Here is a 12,783-nt window from a genome sequence, read left to right as displayed (position 1 = left end):
GGGAGGGACCTCATGGGAGGTGATTAGGTCATCATGGGGTTAGTTGGTTTACAGTTTTCCACAAAGGTGAAAATTAGAAGTCCATGGACCATATTCAGCCTGGAAACTTTTTGTTTTCTTTTTCTGGTCTACACAGTTTTTTTTAATTTTTATTTTTTATTTAAATGTGTTACCAACAATAAAATGTTGAAAGATTTTACATAAGAGTTGGATTTAGGGATTTTCTTAAAAAGTCAGATGATCTGACAACGAGAGGCATGATTACTGCATGTGAACAATTGGGGCTGTGTAGAAGCTGACCTCTAACATAGGGTGTGACGTCTCCTCCCATTTTTCTGGTCCCCTCCAGACCCACTGCACCCATTTGTGTTATGTACATGGCCTCTGTAGGCATCTGAGTTTGCAACAACTAATTCAAAAGAAATATGTGGGATATAGTCTAAGATAAGGTGGGAGAACTTGAAACAATTTCAGTATGATTAGAAAGTGCTTGAAATTATCCAGTTCACTTCAAAAATAAGTGACCGACTATTAAGTTATAAGCTATGTATTGCTGAAATAGGAAAAGCAGATTGAATCACCTATACTGTGGAGAAGATAATTGAGTTGCCTATAAGCTGAAAATTATGAATTTGATTCAGTAAACAATGCTGAGCAATTGAAGGTTTTTGCATTTAAGAATGATATACAGGAGCTAATTTTGTTTCTTCAAAAAAATGTTAATTCTAATCAAAATACATTTTAAAAATTTATACACTTTGAGAAAGTAAACAGGTTATTTTATGAACTATGTTGGAACTAAATGTACTGTGAAGTTCATTTATGTTTTGATTTATAACTTGGATGACCTCAATTTGAATCTTGTGTCCTATAACATTTTTTTCCATGTTCTGTATGAATTTCAAAACACTTCCCATAAACTCAAGCATAAATATATGTGGAACCACAATCATTAAAATAGTTTTATAAGTTGTGTGTTTGCCTATTACTTTTCTTTATACAATTTATAGGTAATTATTTTCAAATAGAAAATAATTCACGTTTAGAAAATAATTCTAAAACACATTTATAAATAAAAGGCAATCATTTTTGAGACATCTATATTCCAATATTCTTCAAGTTTGCTGTTGACTTTTTTTGAGGTTCACTATAAAATGCCAGCTGGGCATAGTGGCTCATGCCTGTAATCCTGGCACTGAGGTGGCTAGATTACATGATACCAGGAGTTCAAGACCAGCCTGGCCAACAGAGCGAAACTCTGTCTCTACAAAAAAAAGAAAAACGCCAAGATGTCAGTTGATGACATTAAGGTGTTTAAAGCTATTTCTTATATAATATTTGTATAGACATAGCCTTTTGAGTCAGTAGTATCTCTAGCAAGGACTATTTTTATCCTATATTTAAAATATTCATATTTCCTTTATATGTTTATATAACAATTTCAGTAATTGGTGGCTTATAATAAGCAGGGTTTTTTTTGAAGTAAAAAAGGTAATTTAAGCACTTTCCCAATGATAAATTAGTTCAATATCTTACCTTTTCTAAGAAACGATGTCACTGGATGGGCACATCTCACCCTTTAGCTATTTTTTTTAAAAAATTCTCTTTTCCATTCCATTACCTTTCTTCTCCTGAGGTTATTAGTCAACTCTCCATTTAAGATATTAGTACATTTATTAAAAATTTCAAGCCCTGAACTTGGGCTATTCGCCAAGAATAAGCCCAGCAAAAACTATAGTTATTTATCAGTTAAGGTTATATTTCATTTCTATTACCACTATATTGCCACTATTAACCATTTGTTTTTAGAACTACAGTCTCCTCAGTTTATTACAAATGAACTTGAATTTGAAAACTGCGTGAGAATTGCACGTATTTTTGTTTTTTTTGAAAGGACCTGCCTGATGACAAAATAATCTTCTTTTCAAGGCACAGGATCTTACTTAAGCCTATTAAGTAATAAATGCTTATTTCTCACAACACAAATACAAAGAAAACTCTAGTTATTTTGATAATCACTGGGTTTCTGCAAGAGACACTCACATATATGCATATATTTAGGTGGTGATTGTGCCATTCAGGCCTCATAAATCAATCTGGCAGGTCCTTATGATGACTTCTGCTTTCATGCTTGACTTCCTTTGTTTTTCAACGTCTTCATTGCATTGAAATCCTGAGATCAGGTGTACTGGTCCAGAAGTGTTTTCACCAAGGAGACATAAACAGACTGGCCTGTGTTCTTCCCAGCCTATCATGTGACTTCTTTGCTTAGTCTTCTACCTAAAGTCTTTTTGCCTTTTTTTCTGCACCCCTCACCTTACATGCTCATCTGAGTTTGTTGCCAGTTACCACCCCAGTCCATTTAGCATTACTGCTTTGCACATTTCCCATTCTATATGATTGTCAGTGTTTCATTCTATGTTCCCAAATATATTCACTCCTTATTTTTATCAAAACATCACTATTTGGAATAATTTTCTGCATGTCTTTAGTCAGGAAATTTTCTTTTTACATTTATACTCAAAACACATTGAATAGAAATTTGGTGATGAGTTATGAGAGTCCCTCTAATATATAAATGAGTCAAATTCCAAATATGTTACTGAATTTATCTTATGTAGTCATTTGTATTGCTAACTTATTCTTGGTCAAGGTATTAGGTTCATCTAGTAATTTTGGAATTAGGCGATTTCTTTATCTACACAATCCAGAGAGTAAAGTTATCCCTATGTGAAAGACAAAACCAAAACCCCTAAATTATTCACAACAGAGACTAACAATGTGATAGGCTAAGTTTGTAAGGATAACTATTAATCATATATCTTAAGCAGCCTTGGTATATATCCTACAATAGGGTCGTGTATTGCCATTCAAATATTATACTTCAGTTTTTATGCCTTGTCGTCTCAAATGATTTTAAACACTTGACAACACGGAGAGTGACTGTGTGTGTGTGTGTGTGTGTATTTGTGTGTGTGTGCCCGTGCACACATATATGTGTATTTCTGGGGTTTTCCACAGCTTCTAGCTCTATGCAGTGTATATAATAGGGGCTTGGAAATTTGTGAAGAAGGAAAGAAGGGAAGGAAAAGAGGATGAACTAAACAATGGGAATGATGGCCCTTAAACACCACCAAGATAGAAATAGCAGGGATCAAGGGCTTCCTGACTACCCCACCAGCTCATTTATCACTAAAATTCCTACAGGGAAGGGGAGGATGATAGGAGAGGTAACCTAATCATATACTGTCCATGTTTTTTTGAAGAAAAAAATAGTAATATTGCAGAGAAAAAGAAAATAATCAACTTTTAGAAGGTGAGATAAACATGAAATATAAGATGTGGTTACACAGCTGTTGTTACATATTCAGCACCTTTTTTTTTTTTTTTTTTGAGACAGAGCCTTGCTCTGTTGCCCAGGCTGGAGTGCAGTGGTGCAATCTCAGCTCGCTGCAATCACCGCCTCCTAGGTTTAAGCAATCCTTGTGCCTCAGCCTCCTGAGTAGCTGGAATTACAGGCACGTGCTACCATGCCCAGCTAATTTTGTATTTTTAGTAGAGATGGAGTTTCACCATGTTGGCCAGGCTTGTCTTAAGCTCTTGATCTCAAGTGATCATCCGCCTTAGCCTCCCAAAGTGCTGGGATTACAGGTGTGAGCCACTGCCCCCAGCCAATATTCAGCACATTTTTTACAGTCACTCAGTATATAGCAGGGACTCAACACCTGTTTGCAGGACCTATTAATATCTTACAATTTCTATGAACTTGATCATGTCAGTCTCTGTACAAAAGCATACTATTTTGAAAAACTCATAAAATTTATATAAGCAAATAATCAATTCATTTTATATAAATATTTCATATATGTGATTCATCTTATTGAAATATTCCTACAGCTCTATGTGGTAAGAACTATTATTATCCCCATTTGCACATTTATACGAACAAAGAAGCTTAGGCTGAAAATTATGAGTACCTGAGCCAAGCTTTTACACTAGCTAGCTAAGTGGCTGTGCAGAGTTCAAACCCAGGCATTCGAACTCTAAGCCTGCATTTAGGCACTACTCTAGCTCCTCAGGGACGACACAAATATTATGACTAATAAGACAGAATTATGTAATTCTGTTTGCCCTCTCTGACCCATGCTAGGCACCATAACAATGTTAACTCTATTAGTCAAGTTCTACATATAACAATACCCAAGGGAATGATGTATCTTTAGGACTTCATTAAGAGATTTCTGGGGAATGCCTGAAACCCATGCGGAGTAACAAGATTACGCTGTTCTTAGACCTAATGGCAGACAACGAATTACAAACACCACACAGTAGTAATCACGTACCAATTCCTCTTTGTTTTGTTTTCTGAGACAAGGCCTCACTCTGTCACCCAGCCTGCGGTGCAGTGACGCAATGATAGCACTGCAACCTTGAATTCCTGGGCCCACGCAATCCTCCCACCACGGCCTCCCAAGTGGAGTGGACTACAGGCACGTGCCACCAAGCTGACTGCTACATATTTTTTTAACCAATTCCTCTTTGGAAACTTGGGCTTGTGTGAGGAAAATAGCTTATCTCTGATCTCTACTTGTCTCAATACTTCTCTGTCTGTTATCCCTGTTATTCTACACTCTTGAGCTCTGCGATGGTCTTTTTTGTTTGTTTTTCAGGTCTCTGGGTTAAACTATTGGTCTTTTCATTTACAAATGCCCATAGTTGACTTTAGGTGCCCCTTTTTTAAGTTTCCTTATGACTTTCCTCCCCTCCGATATGTAGAGTTCAAGGTATTTGTCTTCCTCATTTTTTTTTTTTTTTGGTTTAGAGCAGTCTGTTCTGCTAGAGCCCTCTTTGCCAATTAGTCTTTTTACCTCTTGGATAGGACCAAAGTATAGATTCTAAAGTCCATTCTAATTGGCTACCAAAACAGCTTCCTATTTTGAACACACTTTTTCCCAGTATCCCATGCCATGATACCCTATCAGTCCGCACATGCTGTTGGAAGCAGTGGTTTAGAGACATCACTTCTTATTTTCTGTTCAATATTGTGACAGCTCAATATCTACTTTGTAATCCACCTTTCATAGCCTCAAATCCTTTCTCTGTGTTCCTTAGGACTTTACCACTGGCCTATGTCAGTATTCTTTGTTCCTTTTCCATCCTTTGAGATTCCCTAGTACTGTAGTCCTGGACCAGAGAATAAGACTTAGAAAAGCCTAAATTCCAATCGGTGGCACATCACCCTGTAAATCTCTGATGTGAATAATTCAGTGATTCTGCAGTGGTTCCTATCCTTTCATTCACACTGAGATCATCTTTCATTCATCTTTTGGGTGTTGCAAACATTTGAAATACTCCAAATGCTTTATTCTGAAATGAGTGAGAATATTTGTGATCAGAACTAGAGAAACTGTAACTTCAGCCATTCAACACAATTTTTAAACAATTTTTATGTTCTAGAGAAATAGCAGGGAACAAGGTAAGCCAGAGCTCTGTCCACATGGAATTCACCTATTACTTTGTCATTAGTTAATATTCATCAACTACATTTGATATGGAAAACATATGTTAGGTGTTTGGGAATGGCCAATAAATAACATTCCTCTTTCCCAGTTGAATTCAAAACCAAATTAGAGATAGAAAAGATAGACAGATGGAGATCAAACCAACAGCTTTATAGCTGTTAAAGCTGATCAGAGAATGTGGCTTTAAATCTGCCTTTAGCACGGAATTTAAGAGATATGCTTCCTTATTCTCCAGCATAGTTTGACAGCTGCAGGGCATTCTCCCTAGAAACAGAGCCCTCACTGTGTGTCAGAGGGCTGACGAGAATATATGAATCCTGTGGACATGTTCACTCTGAAAAAGAAGTTTAGAGGGGACCTGGTCTAGCATGTTTGGTTTCTTCTCTTGAACATACAAGTCAGATAGTGACATTGCAGGCTAGGAATATTCATCTAGAGATCCCGTCACATGAAAACATGAGGCCAGAGTGATAATAATAAATGAAACTGAAAAAATATATAGTTGAATCAGGGAAAACTTATTTGTCCTTGGAACACTAAAGATTTATTGAGACTTAGGAAAACCTTTCCTAAGAGTCACAGGCCCACAGGTTAATTAACAGCTATTGTGAGTCTGTGCTATGCAATGATTTCAGTAATGGTCATAACAATAATGATGACTTTCATTTTGAAAGCAAAAACTGCAGAAGAAGTAAAGGTATGTAGATTAGGAATTGCATGCTTTCCATTCACATTTGAATTAAATAGCAATCTAAAATACAGTTTATATAACAGTGAGGAGTAATTATGACAATAATTGAAGGAAATATTTTTAATGAAGCATTACATGTAGAGACAAGTTGTTTGAATAAGCCTATTAATTGAAAATTCAGTATCACCTTATTGCAGGTTTGGATTTATTAAGCTATTTTCCAATATAATCTAAGAAGAAATAAATGGTTTTCAACCATAACAACTAGAGTAATCACCAATAAGACATCAATTGATGTTGGATGACGACTCCCTCACTCTGGAGGCTGCTGCAAACACAGGAAATCAGTTATATTCCAAAGCTGCTGCTTGCTCCTAAGAGATCAGGTCACACTGTTGAGTCCCCCAATTTATTTAAATCTGTTATTTTATTTCAAGTGCTAATTGTCTCTCACAACAAACAGAGACTCCTTTCAGCTGCAATTATTGGCATTACAATAGATAATCAACAGGAAAGCTTGAACGCAGAGAAAGAAGAGTTGCCTTGGTTACAAACCTGAAATGCTTTTGGTACTAAAGTTGCAGCCATGTTTCTAAATCTCCTGAAACACCTCAACGGCAGAGGGTTGCGTTTATTTTCTTCTTTGTGGCCCATCTAACTTAATTTTAACCCACATGGAGACCTGGTCTTATACAAATAGTTTTACAAGGTCTCTTTAATAAATAGCCCCACAAAATAAGGGTTTCATTTAATTAGAACATTTGTATATACATGGTCATGGACTTTCAGAATAAGAAGGAATCAGAGGTTTTTTTGTGCTAAAGTAGCATATTATTAATATTTTCTATTCACAGCCATAATATGTAGCCATTACTCTACACTGTACTCTCATCTCCTTTTTCTTAAAAAGCCCAATGGAAAAGTAAATCACTTTAGGATCCATCTCTATTCCAGTCTCAAAATGGTATTTTACCTCTTGAGTGCAGATGGAATGAGTCTAGCTGGGTGGACCCAAAGGTAGATCTCCATAACAGGGCTTTGCTAGTAATTGTTTTGTTTTGCTACTTCTGTATCTGTACAGTAAATTGAGGTTTAAAACACAAGGATAATTATTCAGATAATGATCTATTGACATAACTAGCAGTCTAAAATGCACATAAGAAAATTAATGCCATACTTCATAGGACATCTTATTGTTTATCAGGCTGTTTTGGTGGCCAGTACAATTTCTCCCTCCACCCATTTATCTTGGTTATGGGAGATTTTCTTGTTTACTTTTGAAATACCTTGTGCACACTCAGGAGACTTACATTTTACCACCTTGGTGAAGGTATTCAGATGTACAAACAACCACCATTTATTAAGGCCTTAATAAATGACAAGCACTGTATTAGAACTTTAAACAAATAGTGTACTAACTACAATATACAACATTACAATCTAACATCTACAATAAATTAACAACCTTATTATGCAAAAATTATTATCCCTATTCAGAGATAAGAAAACTAACTTGTGACTTGAAGGAATTTTGGGGGATTTTTTTAATGCAAAATGTTTTTACTAACAATGTAGAATGGAGTTTAAGGGCCAGAACACCTTGAATAAAATCCTAGCACTCCCACTTAGAGCTGTGTGGTTATTTGCAAGTAACTTAGCCTCTCTTTGCAATAGTCCTTTTATCTATAAAATGAGGAAAATAGAGAAATAGGATTATAGTTAAGAACTGCATGATTTAATACATGTAAAGCATTTAAAGCCATGCTAGATACATGGTAATTATCCAATGTTAACTCGTTAAATATTTGGAATATTGCATAATTTTCCAAAGTGATTACATTTTAATGTTTGAATTGTATTACTAGAATTATTTCTTCTATTTATAATAAGTTCAATCATTTCTATCAAAGCCATTGAAGATTAGAAAACACAAGTGTGGATATAATGTATTTCCGTACCATGCTTTGTATCATTGAATAGGCTGTACAGATTTTAAGCATAAATGTGTATTGTTATTATTTTGCTATTTACGTAGTTAATATTTGCAACTGGCTTTAGCCTTTCTTTGTTAACAATATCTAAAGGGATGAAATATCTCAGTCAAAGCTTACATTATACAAAATGATGATAAGTATACCTTCCTATTCTGCTGTCCACCCTTGTAATTTCATTCATGTGCCTCTCCAATTCCATTAGAATCTACCTCCCTAGGTTTTCTTCTCTATCAAAACTAGTTTTCAAATTTTTCCATTGATAATATGTGTGCTGGTTACTAAGCTGCTCTTTCAGGTGGAAATCCATCCTCTATACTTAAATGGTATTGCTAGGACTTCACCAAAATTCTCCTTTGTCTGTTAGGCACGACCAACAGAGGGCAGTATATATACAGAGAGAGAGAGAGAGAGAGAGAGAGAGAGAGAGAGAGAGAGAGAGAACTGGGAACTTGCTTTTTATATGCATATTGTTAATATATTGCCAACAATAGCCTAGTGGTAGTAGTGGTCCCAGTCTTCAGCTTTGTTCATTACTCTTTAGAAACATCAAGTGGGAGGTTTCCCTCCTCAGAGTTCTGAGTCCTAAATCCATGGAGCCACTCTCCTATGACTACATATCAGAAGCAGCTGAACAGCTCCCCGCTACCAGAAAATCTGAATTCCAACTCTGCAGGGCCTTGTCCCTAAACTTCTAGGTTCAGCTAACTCCAGCCTCTTCCCTCCGTTCTCCATGGCCTGGGTATAATTACTATTTCTGTTTTACCTAAATGTTCACTTTTTGTTTTTCTACTCTTCTAACATGTGTTTAACCAATTCCTTTTTTAAAAAATGCCCTTGGCCAGGTGTGATGGCTTATGCCTGTAACCCCAGCACTTTGGGAGGCCGAGGCAGGCGGATCACCTGAGGACAGGAGTTCAAGACCAGCCTGGCCAACATGGTGAAACCCCATCTCTACTAAAAATACAAAAATTATCCAGGTGTGGTGGTGGGGGTCTGTAATCCCAGCTACTCGGGAAGCTAAGGCAGGAGGAATTGCTTGAACCTGGGAAGCGGAGGGTGCAGTGAGCCAAGTTTGTGCCATTACACTCCAGCCTGGGGGACAAGAGCAAGGCTTAATCTCAAAAAAAAAAAAAAAAAAAAGCCCTCTACTGAAATATGTGGTTTCTGATTTCTTGTCCAACCCTAACTGATCACAAAATGCTACAAGTGTTTAAAAGTGTTATACTCCGGGAAGTTTTGCAGATTTATCAAAAAAAAAAAAAAAAGAAGGGGAATTTTTGGCAACGTTCAGTAAATAAAGAAGTGTTTGTGGGTGTAGCAAAAGTTTTCGCTGCATCCAACCCCACTACGCCAAATTAATTATACCTCACCTAGGCAGCCAGTTCTGTCTTTGGCTTAAAATCTAACATTTCCTAAAACACACCTATAGAACAATTAAACTTACGAATTAGGGCTTTATTGTGTATCTGTTATGAAGAATTAGTTTCAAGTGATGTGGCTTTATATGTGAACTTTCATAGCCTGGCTTTTATCTATTGCCCATCAGATTAAGTCAACACTTATTTTCTGGCAACAATATTCACTCTCTGGGCTGTGTTAGTTAGTTGTGTGGTGCTATAAGGAAATACCTGAGACTGGATAATTTATAAAGAAAAGAGGTATATTTGGGTCACTGTTCTGCAGGCTGCACAAGAAGCATGGTGCCATCACCTGCTTCTTGGTGAGGGCCTCAGGCTTTTTCCAGTTATGGCCAAAGGTGAAGGACAGCTGGCATGTGCAGAGATCACATGGCAAGAGAGAAAGCACAAGAGAGAGGTGGGAGATGCCAAGTTCTCAGTTTCCTTTTTTTTTTTTTTTTTTTTTAAGACAGAGTCTTACTCTGTCGCCCAGGTTGGAGTGTAGGGGTGCGATCTTGGCTAATTCCAACCTCCACCTCCTGGGTTCAAGCCATTCTTCTGCCTCAGCCTCCAGAGTAGCTGGGACTACAGGTGTGTGCTACCATGCCCAGCTGATTTTTGTATTATTAGTAGAGACGGCGTTTCACCATATTGGCTGAGGCTGGTCTCAAACTCCTGACCTCATGATCCACCTGCCTCAGCCTCCCAAAGGGCTGGTTGCCCTCCAGCCAGGGCAACAAGAGCAAAACTCCATCTCAAAAAAAAAAAAAGAAAAAAAGGCTGACAGCTTTTACTCTTGCCCTGAGACTACATGAAGACAGACAAAATTCCAGCTCCCCTAGCTGTGCCCAGCTTCCAGACATTCTGCTCCCTGAATACAGTCAAACAAATCACCACTGGCAAGACTGGCAGAAGACCATCCAGCTAAACCTAGCCCAGCTGGCAAAATAATGAACACGTGAAATGGTTATTATGTTAAGCCACTAAGTTTTGGTATGGCTCATCACACAGCAATAAATAACAAACGTACACTAAGTGGTCCCAGGTTGGGTACTCTTTCCCCTTGCATACCATGAAACAAGATTATTGTGCCACCTGAATCTGACCTGACCCACTGTTGCCTACAACCCCTTATTGATACCATTGTGGTGACTCAGACACTACACACGTACTTTTTTCGTCAATGCATAATGACTTCTTTTGTTACTTGGACTTTTGCGTTTTGCTGCCTATCTTTGCTATTTTCCAATTTTGTCACTACTATGAGATTACCATCATCATCCTTGCTTAACTCATTTGTCTAATCTCAACTACTGATGTCTTCCTCCCTTGCTTGCCAACTCAACCTGTAGATTTTGGAACTTGGCCCCCACATTCTTATGAGCCAATTCCTTGGAATAAATCTACCTATATATTCTTCCCTTCTTTTCTTGCTGTCTTTGTCAGGCTTCTCCAGAGAAAACAGAATCAATAGGTTGGATGCAGTATATGCACGTATACTACAGAGAGAGATATAGATATAGATATATAGATAGATATTCTGTTTCTCTGGAGAAGCCTGACAAACACAGCAAGGAAAGAAGGGAAGAATATATAGGCAGATTTATTACAAGGAATTGGCTCATAAGAATGTGGGGGCCAAGTTCCAAAATCTGCAGGTTGAGTTGGCAAGCTGGGGAGACCCTGGACAAGCCAACAGTTCAGTTGAAGTCAGAGGCAGGAAAAAGTCAATGTTCCAGTTCAAAGGTAGTCAGTAAGGAGTTTTCTCTTATTTGGGGAAAAGTCAGCCCTTTTGTTCTGTTTAGGCCTTCAACTGATTGAATGAGGCCCACTCACATTAGGAAGGGCAATCTGCTTCCCTAAATCTACAGATTTAATTTCAATTTTATCCAAAAACACTCCCACAGAAATACTCAGAAAAAGGTTTCACCAAATACTGGGTACCCCATGGTTCAGTCAAGTTAACACATAATAAACCATTAGACTTGCTAATGAACTAAATGATCAGTCAAGAGTTTGTCCATGATCAACTCAAATATCTGTAATGAAGAAAGAAAGCTTTGTGTTGACCAGCATTCACCCAAAGGTTTTGTCCTCCACTATGCCACTGCTGTGATTATCCTTTATGGAAATTTGCTCCTGTCTGTCAGGGCTTTCTGTATCTTTCTGTACAGCTGGAATAGCTTCCCAGTCCTTGGGCCTCTGCAGTCATGAGCAGTGCAAGTCAGCAGCAAAGCACAAGGAAAACTTAGAAGAAACAAAGTAGTGTCTTCGGAACAGTAGATTGATGAAGGAGGACCAGTTTAGTATTAAAATATATACATGTGTGTGTGTTCTATATTTTATAAAAATGGACAGTGAATTTTAAGTGTATATCATCTTTTTCCCAGGAACTATATTAATTCAGTTAGGATACTCTCAGAAAAAGACTAGGAATCAGCAAAACAGACTTCTTCATTAAGAGTTTTTTGATGACTCTTTCCTTCATAATCTGAGTAATGTCAACAGCAAGTAAAACACAAGGTCTAGTGGTATATAAAATTTTTGATTATTCAGAGACTGTATTCTTGTGAATTACTGTATCTCCCTTCATGTCTCACACTTCCCATATCTTTTACCATCTCCAAGAAGAGTGTGGCTTCAAAAAGTGAAATTCGTAGCATGGGATGTTTTCAGTCTGAAAGAGACTTAGAGGCTAACTATGCCTATTTCTTAACTTTGTAGGTTAGCCAACTGTCTTAAGAAGAGAAAGTTGTCTGGGCACAGTGGCTCATGCCTATAATTTCAGCACTTTGGGAGGCCAAGGCAGGTGGATCACCTGAGGTCAGGAGTTTGAGACCAGCCTGGCCAACATGATGAAACCCTGTCTCTACTAAAAATACAAAATTTAGCACTAGGTAAATACGTGTGTGTGTGTGTGTGTGTGTGTGTGTGTGTGTGTGTGTGTGTATTGATCAGTTAGACCTGGGACACTGGATTATACATATATATATATATATATATATATACACACATACATATATATATATATATAGAGAGAGAGAGAGAGAGAAAAGAGAGAGAGAGAGAGATACACTGCTGTCCATTACCTTTGAAAATACTAATGTTGACAGCCTTATTTTCCTTGTTTACAAAGACAGCTGAAAATACAGTATCCCCAGCTGACCTGCACATGAATA

General features: G+C 37.4%; 1 long non-coding RNA gene across 1 annotated transcript; it reads right to left on the bottom strand.

Moving 5' to 3' along the window:
* Window positions 1–831: 831 nt before the first annotated feature.
* Window positions 832–12,550, bottom strand: LOC116533854. The gene is made up of 2 exons (XR_004261473.1): window positions 12,510–12,550; window positions 832–2,943 (listed from the first exon to the last, which is right to left on the bottom strand). It is a non-coding gene; the product is annotated as an uncharacterized LOC116533854 (long non-coding RNA).
* Between the last annotated feature and the right edge of the window lie 233 nt (window positions 12,551–12,783).

This window comes from Sapajus apella, unplaced genomic scaffold (genome assembly GCF_009761245.1).
Source record: "Sapajus apella isolate SASKATOON/1434 unplaced genomic scaffold, GSC_monkey_1.0 scaffold84, whole genome shotgun sequence".
Classification (NCBI taxonomy): Eukaryota; Metazoa; Chordata; class Mammalia; order Primates; family Cebidae; genus Sapajus; species Sapajus apella.
The sequence above is the reverse complement of the archived record's forward strand: the minus strand, read 5'-3'. Positions and strand labels throughout refer to the sequence as shown.